A 19655-nucleotide genomic window follows, 5' to 3' on the forward strand; every position below is an offset into this window, starting at 1 on the left:
TTGCTTACAATTACTTGCTGTAACTGGATGGAGCCATTGTTCTAGTAAATCCCACAGCACATAATAGCCGTAAGAGTATTCACTGCAAAGGCGCTACATGTATGAAGACTAAGTCATAAAAGCCACGACCTCAGATTATATTTTTCATTTATTACATTCACCTTCTTTAAATATGGCAGGATTTAATTTAGCAAAACATAATAGTAGTTGATTCGAAAGCTGAGAACTAAGTTGGAAAGAAATTTTGCAGATGGCTTCTAGTTCAGATATCAGATATACACATTTTAAGTGTCTGCTAGTAATAAACCTAAATAAATGTGATAAAACTTAGCTTTGGCTAAGAGTGATGTTTAATCCTTGGGGTCCCTGACCTACTGGTACTGCTAAGAAAACAGGTATTTTGCCCACTTGCTGAAGATGGGTTCCAAGACTTGAGCCAATGAAAGATGGGGCTATACAATTAAAAGCCTTCGCAACTTACTATTCAGCTAGCTGTGGATATAAACTAATTTTCTTCAGCTTTTTTTGAGGCCCTTATCCATAATAATTATTAATTTCTTGACTTACACTTCCGGTTTCACATTGAAAAGGAAAATTAGTTCCTTTTCCCTTCATAAGTTTCACTTGAACCTTTCCACTAACAGAATGTATCTGATTTATAATTTGCCACATATAATTTAATAGGAGCTTCATTAAAATTTTTCTTTGCAATATGATTAATTCTGCAGTGAATTTTGTGTTTCTATTCAAACACAGTCAATACAGTGCCCTGGATCACAACTGCCTTGTAGGTCTTCGATATATTCAGTGATTTTTAAGTAATAAGGTTATGCATACAGTTACTGCCATAAATTACGGTTATTTCGGCAAATTCAAGATAAGCTACCTTTCCGTTTTGACAGCAAATTCAAGATGAGCTACCTTTCCGTTTTGAAGTGAGGCTCTTACTGCTATGGAAATAGGTATTGCCGCTGCCATCCAGACTCCCTGTGACAGTGAGTCAAATGAGAACCAACTCAACGACCTCAAGTCAGGATTGTCAAATTCCATGCCATAAATATCCAAATTAAAGGTAATGGTGTTCCACTTCTAGCCACAAATGCTCTCTTACTATTCACTTTGAACCTAACGTTTTAAAGGTGGGAGAAATCAGGAACCTAGGAAAGGAACAAGTGGTGATCTTTAATGCAAGTTTATAAGCCTTATGTCGCTACGTGCTGGTTTTTGGCTTTCTCAAAGTCAAATACACCATCTGCTGATTAATGACGTAAATTGTAACTACACTCATTAAGTCACAAATGCGTGCTGTAGTTGAGGTCACGATGGGAGAGATGATTTCCCTCCAGTTACATAGCCCCTTTGGTGGTTAAATAAAGGCACGCACAAATTGTCGCGGATTCATCTCGATGTAAATGAAAGCGTCCAGAAGGAACTCAGAATAAAATGGTTTCCTCCGATTATGTAATCCCTTCGGTGCTTAAATAAGGGCATGCACAAACTGTCGCGGGGTAACCTCGATGTAAATAAGAGCGTCCGGGGGAAGTGCGTGCCGGCAGCCGGGCCGCCGGGCGGGAAATGCTCCACACGCACTCCTCCAGCTGGACGGCTCCCTGCGAAACCGTCTCGGATGTGGATAACGCGCTTAGATTTGCCTAAAAGGGTCATCCGGCGGTGCGGCTGTGGGCGGGCCTGTCGTGGGTCCGGGCCGTTCCGCGGCAGGTGCTCGTCGCTGTGCTCTCGGGGGCCGGGCATGGGCCCGCCTGGCGAGGGAAGGGCGCGCCGGGTCCCGATCCCGGTCGCCGTCCCACAGGTGCGGCCAGCCGGCGCGCAGGCGCACTGCGGCGGACACGCGCCCCGCCTCTCCGGACACGCCGGAGCCGCGCCCGCCGCCCGAGCTGGGCGCACGCCCGTCTGTGCCTGCGGCCGGGCCGCGCCGTCGTCCTCCGGTCCGAGCTCGCAAACTGGCCCACCCGCGCCCGCAAAAGTAGCGTGTGGATACCCTCTGTACACAGAGCCTCTTCTTCACCGCCGCCGCCATTTCTAGAAGTTTCCAGTCACGGCCACGGTCGCCACAGAGCGCGACTGCAGAACCTGCCGGCCGCCTGCGCCGCTCCGCCAGGGGCTCCGCTCCCCCAGGGGCTCCCCTCCCTCTGGGGCCGGTGACGGCGGAGGGAGGCGCGACTGCGGGCGGGGTGGAGTTCCGGCCCGCTCCCCCGCCCCCACTTGGTACGCGCCGACTCCCCCGCCCGCGGCTCGGGAAGCTTCTCGCGGAGCCGCCAAAGCGGCGGGCCGCGGGGGGGCGGGCGGAAGGGGCGCCGGGCGCCGGGGGCGGGGCGGTCACGCCGCCCGTCCCGTGCCCGCCGCGTCACGTGCCCGCGCCGCGGCCAATCGCCGGGCGGCGCCGTCCTGGGAGCGAGCAGGCTGTGGCGAGGGACGGCGGAGACCGGAGATGTTTTCGAGCCCAGCCTTGGCGGCGTTCGTGGCGGTTGCGGCGGCGGCGAGGACCACGACAGCGGCGGCGGCGCCGAGGCCCTCCCTCAGGGGGTAAACCCTCCTGCGCCGGCCGTGCCTCGGGTCCGTGAGGGCGAGGGGGGCGTGGCGACAGGCGAGGAGGAAGGAGGGGCGCGGTTTCGAGCCCTGGCCCCGGCGCCCGGGAGGAGCCCCTCAGTCGCGCCCGCTCCGTCCCCTCCCCAGAGCGAGGTAGGGACGCGCCCCGCCGCCCCGCCCCGCGGCGCCGAGCTGACAGGACGGGCGGTTGTGGCCCCGGCGCGGGCCGCCCCGCCGGGAGCCGCGGTGCGGCGGGAGCTGCCGGGCGGGGGCCGCGCCGCTCCCGGAACATGGCGGGGCCGGGGAGCGTGTGCGTGCGAGTGTGCGCGGCCGGGAGGGCGCCGCGGCCGGACCGCGGGCGGGCGGGGTGGGGGCGGGGCGGGGGCGCGCCCGGTCCGCGGTGGGGTGGGGACGGGGGGCGGCGGTCGCGTCGCGGGCGGGCCGAGCGGGCGGCGGCCCCGGCGTTCTGCGAGCGCCGGTTCGGGCCGCGTTCGCGCACCCTCGGGGCCGTCGGGTTCTTAGAGCCCGTTCGAGGGGAACCCGGTGTGACGCATCCTCGAGGATCCCAAAGCGTTGAGTAAACGGTTGTACAAAGAGGTTGCCGAAGCCCAGCTGACAGCTGCGTTAGCAATAACAGTAAGGGACGGTTTGGGACGGGAAGTTGACGCGCTCGCGCCGGTGGCAGCGTAGGAGACGTTTTAGGCGCGGCAGTCATCGGAGTATAAGGTCCACCGGGCACCCGCGCCTCCCCGGCGAGCGCGGCTGGATCGGCTGCGGGTCCTCTAATCCCGAAGTTGAAGTGAACCTGTTCTCAATCATGTATTCTGCCATATTTTAAAACGGTTTATGTAAGTTATAAAAGAAGGCGAACTAGGAAAGCAGCTATTTTAGAATAAATCGACTGTTTATTAAAAACATATGTTCAAGTAGGCTCTTAAAAATCTTGGGCACTGATCTGTTTCAGTTTCTTCAATCGTTGTACAAAGGCTTTCCTGGAGATTAGCTCAGAACTGGCAGAACATATGCTGTATTGATGCCAAGTGGCTTAAAAACAAAATGAAATAGTGTCGACTTTGTAAAATCAAGTCGTTATATTAACTAAACTTGTTGGGAAGTCTTGAATTTGGGCTAAACGCAGAACCTTGTAAACATTCGAAGTGTTTCCCCAGGAGATTATAGGCAAGCAGGGGAAGGTTTTATTACTTAAAAGATCTTTTATAAATGACACAAGCACTGACTAAATTTCTGAAGGTCTGCAGACGGTTGACTGAGGTCAAGCTTAACTATTCAGGCTGTGTGTTCTATTTTCGGGACAGACAAGGTGTTAAAATAAAGTGGAACCTAAATGTTAAGTGGTAATCATGGAAGGAAAAGAGTAAAAACGCAGCATGCCTGTAATGTTCTTAATCTCTGTGGTTTCCATAGTTATTGTTAGAATGGTTTTGTGAACAAACGGAGCTGGAAAAGTGAAAATCTCTCGGTGTGTAGTCATGAAGAGTATTTGAGGAACAGTAGAGAGAAAAAAATCAGATGACGAAAGAACTTAGTAGATGAAAATGTGTTGTGCTGTCTTTTGGATTTAATTCTTTAATATCAGGAAAGGGGAGAAAAGCTTCAGTTTTGTTTGGAGACAAGTGTTCAAATGGAATTAATTTAAAAGGAAGATGTTTTTATCAAATGCTTATATGTTACTTTTTTTCCCTGTAGAACTTGTTGAGAAATGTGACTGATACTCTTCTGAGGTAGACTGGAGAAATAGTAGTTAGTAGGAATATTTGGAAAATGCTTCACTGGAAAAGAGATTTTTATTCTAAAGAATAATAGTGATAATGTTCAGTTTCTTGGTGTTGGTTGACTAGTAGTTAAATTTTCTTTAAAGCATTCTTGTCTTTTAAGGGCATTATTTCAGTTTAAAAAAAATGATTAATGAGATTTATTATTTCCATCATAGTCTGTAAGAGGTGTAGACAGCTTTCTGTATGTAAACTTGATGCTACTGAAGCAGTATCTATCAGATGAAGAATTTATGCTGTAATTGCAGTAGGTTGCTTAAGAGCCATTGACACTACCTTCTGACTTGGAACTTGTTCCTGAGGCTGACATCAACAGGTATTTGTAAAATGCTCCTACTTTGTAAAGGGTACTGTCTTGGATATTTTTCTTGAACTGGAAAGGCCTCAAATTTTCTAATCAGTTTCCCTCATTTTACAGATGAAAATATAAAGATCTGGTAAGGGGAAATGACTTACCAAAGTCAGCACAGCTAGTTAAAATAGTCTGTGGTTTGGCCTAGAGATTTCTTTTTGTGAAGATACTAATTTGCCTCTTTAAGAAGTAGCTTTATGGAGTAGTGGAAAGAAGGTGGAAATGTAAGTGAGAACGTGGAGTTTAAAGTCTTCATTTGTCGCTTCCTAACAGTGATTTTTGACAAATCATATTAACTTTCAGAACCTTGCCTTTGTAATATGCAAAAAATAATTTTTCTGTATAATTTATAGGGTTGTTTGGTGGAACAAATGTGATTACATGTAGAAAACACATTACATATTATAAACTTCTATACATATAAAAAGTAACTATGTTATTTTTAAAATAAATGCAGTTCTTACTATATTATCTAAGGTGTTTAGATCCCTAGGTTTTTGCTTAGCCTTAGCTTCATTGTCTGGAGCACCTGCTGTTTTACAGATTATAACTCCCTGTAGATGCATTTTCTGATCCCTACTTAGTTCTAATCTTAGTAAAGCCTCTTACGAACATTTTAAATATTGCAGTTGTTAGAGCCTGACTTCCTTTGGAGAACATGAAGTTTCTTCATACAGCATTTAAAAGCATTCTTATATACACTGATGCATGCATAATCTGTTTCTTTAACAGAGTGGCTTTTTTAAAGTAATAGTGAAAGTATCTTAGTAGCAGTGTTAATTTGTCTGTTGCTAGTTTCCAGATAGGGCAATAATAGGAGGTAATTTCCTTTATAAACTCTGCTTCTGAGTAGTTCATGTTGAGGTTATCTTCTGGATCTAAAATATACGTGTAGAAATGTTAAGACAGAGTTTTTGTTGACTTTTGCTGTTAGATTTAAAGACCTCTTCTCCTAGTGCTTTAAATTGATAATACTAGGAACCAGTACATCAGTATTGTAGAATTGTATTATTACAAGCTAAAGGTTATGATAAACATTTGTTGAGCACTTAGAATACGCTCATATCTGTGTTCAAACTTTTAAGTGAAATATTTCAGATAATTTTCTTAACAACACTGTAAAACAGATACTATTATTATTCTAACATGTGGCTAATGAAGATGAGGCTTTGAACTGTTACATGATGTGTAGATAGTCACAGATGTAAAAAAGTAACAGACTTTGCTGTCCCCATTCTTAACCATTTCTATCTCTAAATAAGTGTTTAGCTGGTTTTGATAATTTTAAGGCTGTATTTCTTAAATTTCAGACTTCGTGAAAAATATGTGGGACCAGCATTCTACCTTCTACTGTGTTGGTTAAAAAAGAAAAAGAAAAAGAAAGAAAAGAAAATACCTTATGAGAATTGTGGAAGATAGGCTGGCAAGCCTTTTTATACAATGCTGATATCATTGTTGGGTTTTTTTATGTTGTCAACCAAATCATTCTCACCAGGTACAGAAGAACTACAGTTGTTACATTATAAGAGGCTGTCCTAACAGATTCCACCTGCTTTTAATGTTCATTGTTCTAAGGAAACATACTTTAAACAGAGTGACTGAAGAAAAAAGATAACCAAACTCATTTATGATTTTTATAAAGGAATAGATCCAGTAATAGTAAATAAGAGTTTGTCCAGGTTAGAAAATGGCAACCAAAACTAGGTTTTCTGAGTATTGAGACACTCCAAAATTCTAAGAAACACAAATTCAAACTTAAGTTCTTAGAAAATTAGGTTTAAACACAGAAATGCTTCCAAATTGAGGTAAGTAGAAGAGGTAAATTATGAATCTTCAAGTTACAGGGCGGAAATCATTTCTTTTTCTTCGACAATTAAAAATTGCGTCTTTGGCCAATCCCTTAGTATTTGTTTATTGCACTAAAATCATTTCAAAATATGTAGTAGTTAACATTTCTGGTTATCAGTTGGTATTTGGGCCACAATTAGGGGAAGTGTCACAAGTATTAGTGATAAGTACTGTATTTTTGAACTACCTTATTGCTTGAAAGAGTTGTTAGTCTTGCATCCTTTTACATTTCAAGTTGTTGTTCTTTGTACATAAGGAGTTTTGCTGGCAGTCTGACTTAATAGAAAACAAAAATCGTGCATGCTTGGCTCTGTCTTCCTAGAAATAGCTATATTAACTCACAGTAAAAGGTAATAATGGTACGTAAAAAATTATGGTGCTTTGTAGTTCATGAAGTACTTTTTATCCCATCTCTTGAATTTCAGAACTACTCAGATCAGCAAAACATCCACTAATCTGATGATATTGAGCCATGGATAGGATCCAGGTTGAAATTCTCTGGAGTAATGCTAGACTCCTTTGAAATTCACTCATGAAAGAGAAGCATTAGCAAATCTAAAGGAAGAGGAAAGAAACACCTACTTTTATTCTCTCTTCCGCCAAAGCCACATTGTACACAGCTTTCTTTCCACTCTATTTTACTACTTCTGAAACTTAAATAATTAGGGTAGAGGTAAATGCTAAAAGCATCCTTTATACCACCTTGCTAATTAATGGTGGTGGTTAGTGATGTCAGTTAGATGAGAGATTTAAAGTTTTACAGAATATTTCCTACCATAATTTGCACAAAAATATTATAACTAGGAATAAAGCCTTGGCTTGCATTCCAGTGTTACATACTAAAGTCTTGCATCCTGTGAGTTAAAATAAGTCCTTATTAGAGTTTAATTCTGATTATTTGGAAATTACTTGGTGGTCAAAGTAAAGAACTTTTGTACTCTAGGTAGTGTTAGATACTTTCATATGTGTTATTTTAATATATGATGTGAGTAGGCATTTTACATATCCAATTACCAAAAAACTTCAAAAAGTTGTCACTGAAATGTCTCCAACTCTAGGTGCTATTACTCAAGAACTAACTTGAAATTTGTGTTATATATATATTTTCCTATTACTTTGAAATTTTTTCTTAAGATCAACCCAATCCATTTATAAACTGATAGTTTAGGTGATCACTCAATAGTGGTTATTCAACTTTCAGAAATTAATCCGTCTTCCAGGATTCATAAAAACATCCCAAGAATGAAGACGAGTGTTCTCTTTAGGCTGCAATTGAACAGGACAAAAAGTACCTCTTTACCAAGCTTCTGTTTGTCCTCATGCTATTGAAAGTAAACAGGAATGTTTGAAAGCAAATTGGCTCACGCACTCTTCCGTTCCTCTGTCCTTTCCGCTCCTTGGCCCCACCTCCCCCTTTGAGCACTGTTGCTCTCTAGCTTTGCGAACACCCAGTGGAATTAAGTCTGTACTGTTGTTGGCTAACAATTTAACTTCGTGAGGTTATATTACCTACTTTTATTTTACATCCTAAAGGCTTTCATCTGTAATTATGGTGTGACCGTATTTGATTTTAGCTGTAGAACTTCGATCATTAGCTAATACATGGGGAAAATAATCATTTATATTTTCTCTTCTGTGAACTGATACTTCTTCATATCCTTTGGTCAGAGGAGTAATTACAAATGTTCTGTGATTCGTAATGGGCTCTCCACATAGCTTTTCATTCACTCCTTATCGTGACCTTGTTAAGTTTATCATAGTCCCATCGTATAGTTGAGTTTAAATCAGTGACTGTATTGCTCCCTTACAAAACTGCACCTTCAAAGAGGTTGGTATTAAGAGAAAAAAGAAGGATAAAATGATAAATTTTGAGCCTTTGGGGTGAAAATAGTTATTTTGGATTATGGATTATGGATTTTTATAAGGAATGAAAGGTCTTGAGTGATCCATTTTGACAAAGTGATAGATTATTTCTCGGTATGGAATATGAAAGTAACTGGATTTTTTTTTCTGAAAATAACTGGAATTTTTATCTTTTTTGTCTTTTCAAGTTTTGCTACAATGAACAAGTATTATGGGTGTATAATCAAGAAGGTTTTAAATACTGCCTGTTTATTTAACAAGTTTTAAATAAATGTTTCTATGAATGGTATTGCTTTTAGTGTTGTTGAAGTAGAAGTTTAGGAAAATACAAGTGAAGACAGTGTTATAGTCTTTTTTTTTTTTTTTAAAGAGTTTACACTCAATGGACAAAACATAGGCATGTGAAATAGAGGGACAGTATTATTCTTTAATCATCCAAATTGCTTTCTGGTTGGTGTAGAAAGGAACATGGTGAGCCCTGCAAGCATGTAGATCATGTCTGCCTTGTTCACTGTTTACCCCAGATTCCATCGCACAGTAAAGGATTGCCCAGTGCTAATAAGGGAGAATGGTCTGACTGGCGTAAGAGGATGAACTCGGACTAAGGGAGAAAAGATGGATAGCAGATGAGAAAAGCCATGATTGCGAGGATGAAGGGCTTAATAAAAATGAATTTCTAAGATGGGGAATGATGTAATACAGATTTTCTTAGAAAATAATTCAAGAGGTTGTATGAAATTCATATAGGAGACTTTTTTCAACATTTTTTATTGACTTATAATCATTGTACAATGTTGTGTCAATGGAGACTTTTTTTTTTAAGCACATAAGTTAACTTATTAATTTTTGTTTTAAGAGGCAGGGACCAGTGATTTATATATCTCTCGTACTATTAAAAGTGGGTGGAAAGGAAAATATTATTAAACTGAAAAATAGAAAGTATAAAAACCGCATTTTATAGTATTTTACTCTTTCATTTAGAAAGTCAGATGTAAATCATTTCCAGAAATAAGACTTACCACTCCTAGAATCTGGAGTCTAGGTAAATAAACACAAACTTCATCTATAAAATGTGCTGAGGGCAATGTTGTCAGCAAATTGCGTGGAGGGGCTGGGGGTTTTGAGGGGCAGGACCCTGCCTGATGGGGCAGCCCGCCTGGGTGTCCTGAAGACCCTTCTTTGTGGCTGCTGGAGCCTGTGCTTGAAAAGGTGCTTAGGTTTTAAGGTTTTAGGTGCCAGTGCTAAGCACATATCTGAAGACTTTCTCTGCTTGTATGGAGCTTAAAATTGAGCTGAAAGAGATAATTACTTAGAATAAGGATCCATAATTACAGAGAGGTTCTGTAAACATTTTGAAGTTACGTTGCAAGTTCTTTAGTGAATATGTGCTCAGGGGAATGGACCTATGGCTTTTAGGCTCTGAGATACGTCTGTCCGAAATAGACTAAGAATCACTGACTTGAAAATTTGAGTTCAGTTTTTGATGTATAACTGTTACATTCTTAAATAGTCATAAATTCGTGTTTTTAGGGATTTATTTTTTGTAGTATATTTCCTTTGATAGATAAAGCTCTTTAGTTTTGGTATCATCAGTGAGATTTGCCTTTTTACCCCCCGGTTCTTAACATTTGTGTGGTTATATATCAGGAAATGTTTCACTTCTAAAATAAAACCAAATATACATGTATTCTTTGCCTTTGGGGTTGGAGTTTTCACAGTACCATCCCATTCCTGTTTCTGACTTACAGCTATGAGAACACGGTGAATTTACTGTGCTGTAATCCCCTGTACCGTATTTCTCATCATTCTCCTCAGCGTACTTTGGCAGGGAGACAGTTCTAATTCTAAATTGCCCTGACTAAAAGAGCTACCAGTGATACCGAATGCTGCCAGTTCTGAGCTTATTTTCTTTTGAATGCCCTATATGCGGTTATCCTTCTTTTTTAAAATTGAAATATAGTTGGTTTACAATATTAGTGTTAGTCTCAGGTATACAACATAGTGACTCAATATTTTTATAGATTGTGCTCCATTTAAAGTTTGCAGTTAGCCTAGTTCTTGTGTGTAGTATAGTAAGTGGGCTTATGCTGGGGAGTGCACAGCATGCTGACTGAGGTTGCAGCTCAGGACTAAAGTAAGGCTCGGGCAGTCCAGGCCTGGTGTGAAGTTGTATGGAAGCTATAGTTTTGGCTACAGTTGACGTAGTGTTAATAGCTCGCGCTATTGTTGGGTCAGAGTGGAAATGGTGTGTGATGTGGATTGGAAATCACTTCCACAAGCATTGCTTTCTTGTGGGGTACTACTGATTTCAGCTACCTCTAACTCCATAGAGGATTTGGCTGTAAAGATGGTTTTCAGGATCTCAGGCTTATGTTTCAGAAGCCATGATTATTGTAGATTGTTCTGGATTTTTATGCCATGTCCTTTACCCCAAATCTTTTATATTTTTATGTGCTGCTGTTCAAACTACACCCAGCTATCTAAGCAATTAAAAGTCCTTTCCTTTCACTTAAAGCTAAAGCATGTGCCTGTCTTTTTTAAAGAAAGCGGTAAACGTGTGTTAGGACACTGTGTAGGATGAAACTGTGAGTGACACTGGGAATGGCACCAGACGTGTAGTATGTTGCATGTGTCGGCTGCTTGTCTTGTGAGGGGCAGAGTTAAAACACCAAAAATTTGTTTTATTGTGAAGTAGTTCAGATAGTTTAAACGGTCCAGAAATAGCATAGTCAGCATCTGCTGCCTATCACTGGCTTTAAGAATTCAACATCACAGATTCAGTGCAGCCCCCTGGATACCTTTCCTTGTTCTGTTTCCCCACTCCCCCAGGGTAATTCCTATCTCCCGCTTGGCACAAACTTTTCCCAACTGTGGCTTTTCCCTTTCCCTAGACCTGTAAAATTTGTTTCTTTCCTCAAAGTTCACTACAGTGACCTTTGCCATTTTAACTCTGTTGCATATTGTGTATAACAGTAAGAGGGGTATGACTAGGAGAGTTGAAAATAAGATTGTAAACCTGAGGTAGAAATCTACCTTAAAATCTAGTCAAAGGAAAGTTAGACTTAAGAACTGCGTTATATGCAGAACAGAATTTTCAAAGTAGGTGTCAGTGTAACCTAATGAAGTAATTTTAAGATTAGTCTGGTAGCAGTAGTGTGGAGCAGTGGTCGGGAAGGAAGTGTAAATTGCTTTTGTTTTGGCTGTTGTTTTGGCTGCCTTTTCCCCCTTCTAAGTACTCTGTTAGTGAGATTTTGTTCTGCTTCCAAACACTTGACTATTTTGCAAGAAGAGAAAGGAGCTGGTGGCAAAATGGTTAATTACGAGTGTTTCTAGTTTTCCGGAATTGAGAGATTACTCCTGCCCCCTTTTAGAATCTGTTGACAGTGAAGTAAATACATAGTGGCTATTAGATTTCTACTTTCTGTATTGGTAATTTTTCCACTTCCCAGTGCCAGAGATGCAAGTAAAGCCACCTGACCATTTTCTCTGGGCTGTTGCAGCCCTCTGCTGGTCTACGGAAGTTGCACAGTTTAGAACCCTGTAGGGCTAGAAAGAGGGTTAGTACAGCCAGCAACTCATTTTTAGCATCTTAAAGCCTTAAAAGTCACTTGCGGCAACTCTCTCCATTACAGATGAGTATTGTGTATATCAACCTTAACAATTCTGGAAAGAAATGTATATATGGCTATACTTAGATATCCAGGGCAAATAGATAATTGTAAACACAACTGCCTGTATTACTTTCTTTAAAAACTCTAAATGTATTGTTAGAATGTGGTCTTTTATGGCCCATCTTGACAATGTCAGAAAATCTTTTTGCTATCTCAAATGGTAGAGCACATGCTTAGCATGCATGAGGTCCTGGGTTCAGTCCCCAGTACCTTCTCTAAAGAAATAAATAAACCTAATTACCTATCCCCAAAAAATAAAAAGAAAAAAAAATAGAAAATCTTTTTGCAACTATTTTGTAAATAGTACCTAATGAAGTAATGAGAATTTTATTTTTTAAAAATTTGAGATATGGTTTAGTCATTACTGTTAAATTACTACTAGAAGGTACAAGCAACAGGTAAATGCTAATTGCTTCTTTTAAATTATTTTCAAAGCATTTTCACTTCTTGTTGCTGGTGCCAGACAGTTAGTTGTCATTCTGGCCTCCTTGCTCTTGTTTACTGTTCCTTCCCGCCTCCCAGTCTGGTCATTATACTTGAAGTGGTCTCCTTGTCTCTCATATAATTCCTCATTAGTCTGTTCTCCAGAGCTTCACCAACGACACCTTTGTAAACATGCTGTTTGAAATTGTGTCACTACCTTTTTTGAAAGCCTTAAATTGCTTTTGTTACCATGAAGATCAAACAGCACAGTGACAGGGTGCTTGTGGTGATCCCTTGCTCTTGTCTTTCCTCATTTTCTACCCTACTGTGCTTCTGTTTTTGCTGTCCATTCAGTGTTGCCTGCTCTCTTGTGTGCACTTGTGTGATTTCTTGGTCTGGAATACAAGCATCATTTTCCTGTAGGTAAATGTTACAGAATAGCTGCTAGAGAACGTGCTAAAAATCTACCATGGCTCACTTTGGGAAGGCGTGATAAAGCAAGCGTGAACTCTTGATTGTTTATATTTCAAGCAATTGAACTGTCTAAATATTGCTCTGTTTTATACCGTAGGTTTACCTTTGTGGAATTTTGGGAGTAATACACACATATAGGTAAACCGAATTGACCGTTTACAATGTATTTACTTGGTACAGCCTTCTGAATTCACTGCCGTGCTCAGATTCCTGAAGGGTATAATACACAGCAGCACCAACCTGAAGTGCAGGCTGGATTGAGCTTCTGTCCTGAATCTTTTGCTTCCTTTTTTATTCTGGTGGCTGGGTTAGAAAATGTAACACAAATAAAAGTACCTTTTACCTCTCTCCCTCTCCCTCTGTCTGGAGCAGTTCTCTCACCTCTCATCTCATTATTTTTTCCCCTTGGGTTCTAACCAGAACACTAGTTCTCCAGAGCAAACCAAGTGGAAGTCGACCTATTTTATTATTTTTAAAATGTTTATTTGCAGATTATACAAGTAGTACATGTTCATTATAAAAATTAATATAGAACTGTATAAAATAGATCATAAACATTCCTTAAGGACTTTAAAAAATAATTGTCTTAAAAACAATGTTGAAGACCAGTTTATTTTAAAGAATGTAGATGGTTTTCATCTCTTTAATGCTGTTGGCTAAATTTGTGATTTTTATGATACTGATTTCTGGGTCTGCATACAACCATTATATTCTTGAGGGAAAATGTTATGGAATAGCTGCCAAAAACCATTGTGGTGAAAATCTACCATGGCTCACTTTAGGAAGGTGCGCTAGAACAAACTCAGCCCTTTCCATAGAGAGATGTCTCACTTGAATTGTTTAAGTAGTTAAGGTGGGCATGGGGGTCCAGTCAGTATCCCAGAAACATTGCTATTTGCTTTGAGGTCTTCTCCATTATTTTTGTAAGATAACTTAATTTTTTTTGATTGAAGTACAGTCAGTTACAGTGTGTCAGTTTCTGGTGTACAGCACAATGTCCCAGTCATGCATATGCATATACATATATTTGTTTTCATATTCTTCTTTGTTAAAGGTTATTATAAGATATTCAGTGTACTTCCCTGTGTTTTACAGAAGAAACTTTTCTTAAAATCTATTTTTTATATATCGTGGCTAACATTTGTAAATCTCAAACTCCCAGGTTTACCCCTTCCCACTCCCTTTCCCCGGTAACAAGATTGTTTACTATAAGGCCACTTTTTAAATTTGAGGAAATTAAGCTTTTGGCCTTTGTTTAAGTAGGAAATACTTAGTTATTTATGTCTAATTTTTTTTTGCATGAGGAAACACAGAAATAAGAATGTCATAATTGTTTAGTAATTTAGGCTGTCATTTTTGTATTTGTATAAAAATAGAATGGAATGAAATAGTTCTAAACCTCTTATTCTGGAATCAGAATTTTGGGAAAATAAGAGATCTTCAGTGTTATCTAGCCTAACGTTACTTTCAAGAAGAAACAGAAATACTGAAAAGTGATGAAGGTCAACCAAAAAGTCAGTGGTAGATCTCAGAATAGAATGTTGGACTTCAGGTTCCCAGATCAAATCACAGATAAAATAAAGGTCACTTTCTTAACTGAATGACTCTAGTATCATTGAATCATTGCTGTGATTTAGTCTTTTGCTAGTTGTCTTTTTTTCTCAAAACAATTTTGGAGGAAGCATGCTTACCCCTAGCATAGCTCCAGCCCAGTGAAAGCTGGAACAGGAAGAAAAATGAGGAATTCTCATCCCATGCTACGGTTCTGTCTTTAGGTAGAATGTAAAGTGGGTGATAAATTTAGAAGGCAGCATTTTACTATTTTATATGCACCAACGACTATTCTAAGGTACCATTTTATTTACTTCTCGTAGCCTTATTATTTGAGCTTTATCACTTTATGATATAAATGAAGAAATTAAGTAATTTGGACTTTGTTTTCCATTGTATTTAAAGTACATTTTCTGAGGACTTCTGGAATACATGGCAGACTGGGGAATGCTCCCTTCTTTTTCAGTAACACATGAAAATGCTAGATAAAAATAAAACATTTAAAAAACACAGCTGAGCTTCAAAGCAAGAAAGAGGAATCTGCAGGTGCCTGAAATGGAAAAAGAACTCATAATCGGAGACAGAAATTGAAGCTCTGTCCTGTAAGGAAAATAGATAAGTTGTTAGTGTGCGAGCTTTAATGTGGCACTGTAATCCGTGGGCCCAGGGGTGGCAGGGAGCGGTACCCAGACCAGGAAGGGCTGAATTATTTATGCGTGGGGCCTACAGAAAAGCCTGTCTGCCAGCCTGGGGTTGTGTTTCCTGCTGTGTCTTCTGCTCTTTTGTTTTCGACCTTTCTGGTGTCCTTTTCTGGTCTCTTTACAAAGTGTGTTACTGAGTCTTGTTTTTGTCTAGCCTCAGAGTCCCTTATCTTTTAATTAATGAATTTAATTCATTTTCATTTATTGTAATAAATTTATTGTAATAATACATATGTTGGCAATTATTTACATTCTTTTTACTGTATTTCTGTTCATTTTCCATAGTTTCTTAACATATATATAACATTTTCTTTCCTTCAAACAAGACAAGTACTTTAACCATTTTCTCACTTTTCTCTAGTCTCCTCCACCCCATCTCCAACCCCTGCAGTGTCCTAGCAACCATCTTGATGTTTTGTAGAATTTTAGTTCTGAATTATTAGGGGTATTCTTAAAGCACCCATCCATCATTTTTCTTTTTATATGAAATACTAGGTTTATTAGGTTATTTACTCTAATTCCCATATATCACATAGTGTTCTCATAGATTGACTTCAGTTCTTATTTGAGTACCTACTTAAAAGCAATTTTCAAACAGAGTGTTTTGGGGAGGGAAATAGCTCAGTGGTAGAACACATGCTTAGCATGCACGAAGTCCTGGGTTCAGTTCTGCAGTACCTCCATTAAAAAAATGTATAGACGTAATTTAGATGTATAAACAATAGCAACAATAAGCAAACTTTTAAAAAATCCTTGCACTTTCTTTGTCTAGGGTGACTCAAACAGGATGTATACATTCTAAGGCCTTTTTATGCCTGAAAATATTGTTAATCCTCACCCTTAAGTTATAACTTCCTTTGATTAAAGATTTTTGGTTTGAAATTCTTTACCTTTAACATTTTGAAATATTACCACATTCTTGCCTCTGATGTTGCTTTTAGGAAGTTCTGATGTCAGATTGATTTCTTTTCCTGGGTGTGTGACCTGTAGTTCCTCTCTAGAAGATTTTGACTTTTTTTGTTTATCTTTTTCAGTTTGTAGTGTATCTGAGTGTAGTTCTTTTCTGTCTTGTTTGGCACTTGGATTCATAATCATTCATCCATCCTTTCATTCAATAAATACTTACTTATTGGGAGTCTGCTGTATGCCAGGTTGTGTTCCAGATACTTTAATCTGAAATCTTTGATCTTTCCTCATTTCTGGAAAGTTATTGGTCATTTTTTCAAATATATTGTTTTCTTCATTTTTTCTTTCTTTCTGGGAATTCTGTTACATGGATTCTGTCACTTCTAACTTCTCCATATCTCTTAACTTTAATATTTTCCTTTAAAAAAAAAAATCCCTTCCTGTTGCCTTCTGCAACTATCTTCTACCTGATCTCCTAGCTTACTAACTCATTCTTGACTTATCCATTGTATTATTTATCTAATCTGTAGGTTCTTTATTTTCGGTCACTTGTACTTTAATATTCTGTATCTCTTCTTGATTCTGTTTACTCCTGCTGCATGTTATCAATCTTTTCTTACTTCTTTGAGGATTTTATATGCTTTAAAAAATTCTTATGTCTATTCCATTAATTCTGCTTCATATAGTATATAGATGGTTTAGTTTGAGTTTAGATCCAGATGCCAACATTTTTTAGCTTATCAAAGTTAATCTGAAATTTATTTGGTGAGAACTGGCAAGATAATTTTGAAAACGAAAAATGATGAGACACTAAAATTTATTATAAAGCTATACAAAAAAGTCTAAAAAATAAAATATTCAAATGCAAAAAAAATCCAAAGCAAAATGGTATAATATTGGTATAAGAATGAAAGACAGAGTAGAGAAACAGACTGGAATGCCTAGAAACTGATTTCAGTATATAAAGAAATAAGATTGTTATTAAAAACTGGCATTACAGATAGATGAGAAGAGTTAAATGTAAAAAGAAGTTAAAGGGAATAAAAGTGAATACATTTTGTAATCTTGGAGTAAAGATGGTATAAGCCTAAAAATGAAGAAAGGATTTATGAAGAAAATATAGGCATAAAATGTATTTTTGATTGTACATTGTACAATCCATTGTACCCTTATGTTCATAGCATTGTTTGCTGTGGTCAAAAGGTGGAAGCAACCCACGTGTCCATCAGTGGCTAAGTGGATAAGTAAAATATGGTATTTACATGCAGTGGAAGGTATATTATTCAGCCTATGAAAGGAAGGACACATACTACCGTATGGGTGATCCTTGAAGACAGGCTTAGTGAAATAAGCCAGTATGAAAGGACAAATGTTAAGTAATTCCACTTATATGAGGTACCTAGAGTAGTCAAATTCATGGAGACAGAAAGTGAAATGGTGGTTACCAGGGACTCAGAAGAGTGGGAAATTATTTAATGGGTAGAGTTTCAGTTGGGGTAGATGAAAAAGTTCTGAAGATGGATAGTGATGACGGGTGCACAACAGTGTGAATGTATTTAATGCCACAGAACTATACACTTAGAAGAAATAACAAGTGTTGGCAAGGATATGGAGAAAAAGGAACCCATGTGCACTGTTGGTAGGAATGTAAATTGGTTCAGCCCCTGTAGAAAACAGTACGGAGATTCCTCAAAATATTAAAAATAGAATTCCTTATGATCCAGCAGTTCCACTTCTGGATATTTATCTGGAAGAAAATGAAAACACTAATGTGAAAAGATATTATTTATAATAACCAAGATATGGAAACAGCGCAAGTGCCCATTGATGGATAAATGGATAAAGAAAATGTGATGTGTAGCTCTATCTATATATGTATGTGTACACACGTGTGTACACACACACACACACACACAAAATGGAATATTATTCAGCTATAAAAAGAGTGAAATCTTGCTGTTTGTGACAGCATGGATGGACCTCAAAGTGCATTATGCTAAGTGAAATAAGTTAGACAATGGAAGACAAATAACATCTGATTTCTCTTATAGAAGGGATTTTTTTAAAAAAAGTTCGTAGGTACAGAGAACAGATTTGTGGTTGCCAGAGTGAGGGAGGGGTGGGATAGAAATGGGTGAGAGAGGACAAAATATATTTTTTTTAATTGTGGAGAAAAAATCATGGGGATGTGAAGTACAGCATGGTGACTATAGTTAATAATACTGTATTGCATATTTGAAAGTTGCTAAGAGACTAAATCTTTAAAAGTTCGCATCACAAGAATAAAGGTTTGTAACTGCACGGTGATAAATGTTAACTAGACTTATTGTGGTGATTATTTTGCAATATACATATGCCAGATCATTATATTGTACACCTGAAACTGATATAATGTTACATGTCAGTTATGCCTCAAAGCATGATTAAAATGGTAAATTCTGTGTACGTATATTTAACTACATTTTATGTGTGTGTATGTGTGTGCAACAAAAATGACAGCATAGTTTTTCTTTTACAAATCAATAGAAAAATGATGATTTCCACAGTAGAAAAATGGCTAAGGATCCTAGCAAAATTCGGAAGAGGAAAAACGGAGAATAAGTTGTTGAAGTAGGGTATAAAGTTTTTTGATAATGAGAAGTCACCTAAGGGATCAGAGCACGGAATGGAATATGGACATGAACTCTGAAGAAAGCCAGGATGGGGCCAGGATTTTGATGTAGAGATAAAGGCTGTAAGTGACAAAGTTAGTATTTAGTGAAGTGACTGGCAGGTGTGTGGGTGCTTGCTGTGAAAAGGGTAGGGGCAAATGTTGCTTAATGGTTCCCAAGCCATTAAAATTACCTGGGAACTTTTTTTTTAAATAACCTATTTACTTCAGAATAGTACTAGATTTAGAGAACAATTGCAAAGGTAGCACAGAGTTCCTGTATACTTTACCCCAGGTTCTTCTGTTTTCAGTGTCTTAACTTTAGCATGGTACATTTGCCATAACTGATAGACCAATATTGATACATTATTATCAAGTAAGTCCGTACTTTATTCAGATTTCTGTAGTTTTCACCAAATGTCATTTCTTTGTTCCAGAATCCTATTCATAATACCACATTACATTTAGTCATCATGTCTCCTTAAGCTCTTCTTGACTGATAATTTCTCAGATTTTCTTTGTTTTTGATGACTTGACAGTTTTAAAGAGTGCTGGTCAGGTCGTTTTGTAGGGTGTCCCACTCCTGGAATTTGTCATGTTTTTCTTATGATTAGACTGGGATTATGCAATTTGGGAGGAAGATTACAGAGGTAAAATGCCATTTTCACCACATCTTATCAAGGCTACGTATTATCCACATGATTCATTACTGTTGATGCTAACTTTGACCACCTTGCTGAGATATTACTTGCTGAGCTTTTCACGTTCTTGTTTTCCCCACCTTGTTCCATGTTGTGTTCTTTGGTAGAAAATCACTCTGTGGCTTACACTTAGAGAGTGGGGAGTTATGCTCCACCGCCTTGAGAGCAGAACGTC

At 39.1% G+C, this 19655-nt stretch overlaps 1 protein-coding gene across 4 annotated transcripts in view; it reads left to right on the forward strand.

The window, feature by feature from the left end:
• The first annotated feature begins 2398 nt into the window (after nucleotides 1–2398).
• ANKRD12 (ankyrin repeat domain 12) overlaps nucleotides 2399–19655 on the forward strand; it is a 106820-nt gene continuing 89563 nt past the window's right edge. The window contains exon 1 of one of the 4 annotated variants that reach the window (XM_031439183.2): nucleotides 2399–2700. The gene's annotated coding sequence lies outside the window, so the exon portion shown is untranslated. The remainder of the gene's footprint in view (nucleotides 2701–19655) is intronic. The other 3 variants (XM_031439178.2, XM_031439179.2, XM_031439181.2) reach the window with 3 other exon arrangements.

The sequence above is a fragment of the Camelus dromedarius genome, chromosome 32 (genome assembly GCF_036321535.1).
Source record: "Camelus dromedarius isolate mCamDro1 chromosome 32, mCamDro1.pat, whole genome shotgun sequence".
Taxonomy (NCBI): Eukaryota; Metazoa; Chordata; class Mammalia; order Artiodactyla; family Camelidae; genus Camelus; species Camelus dromedarius.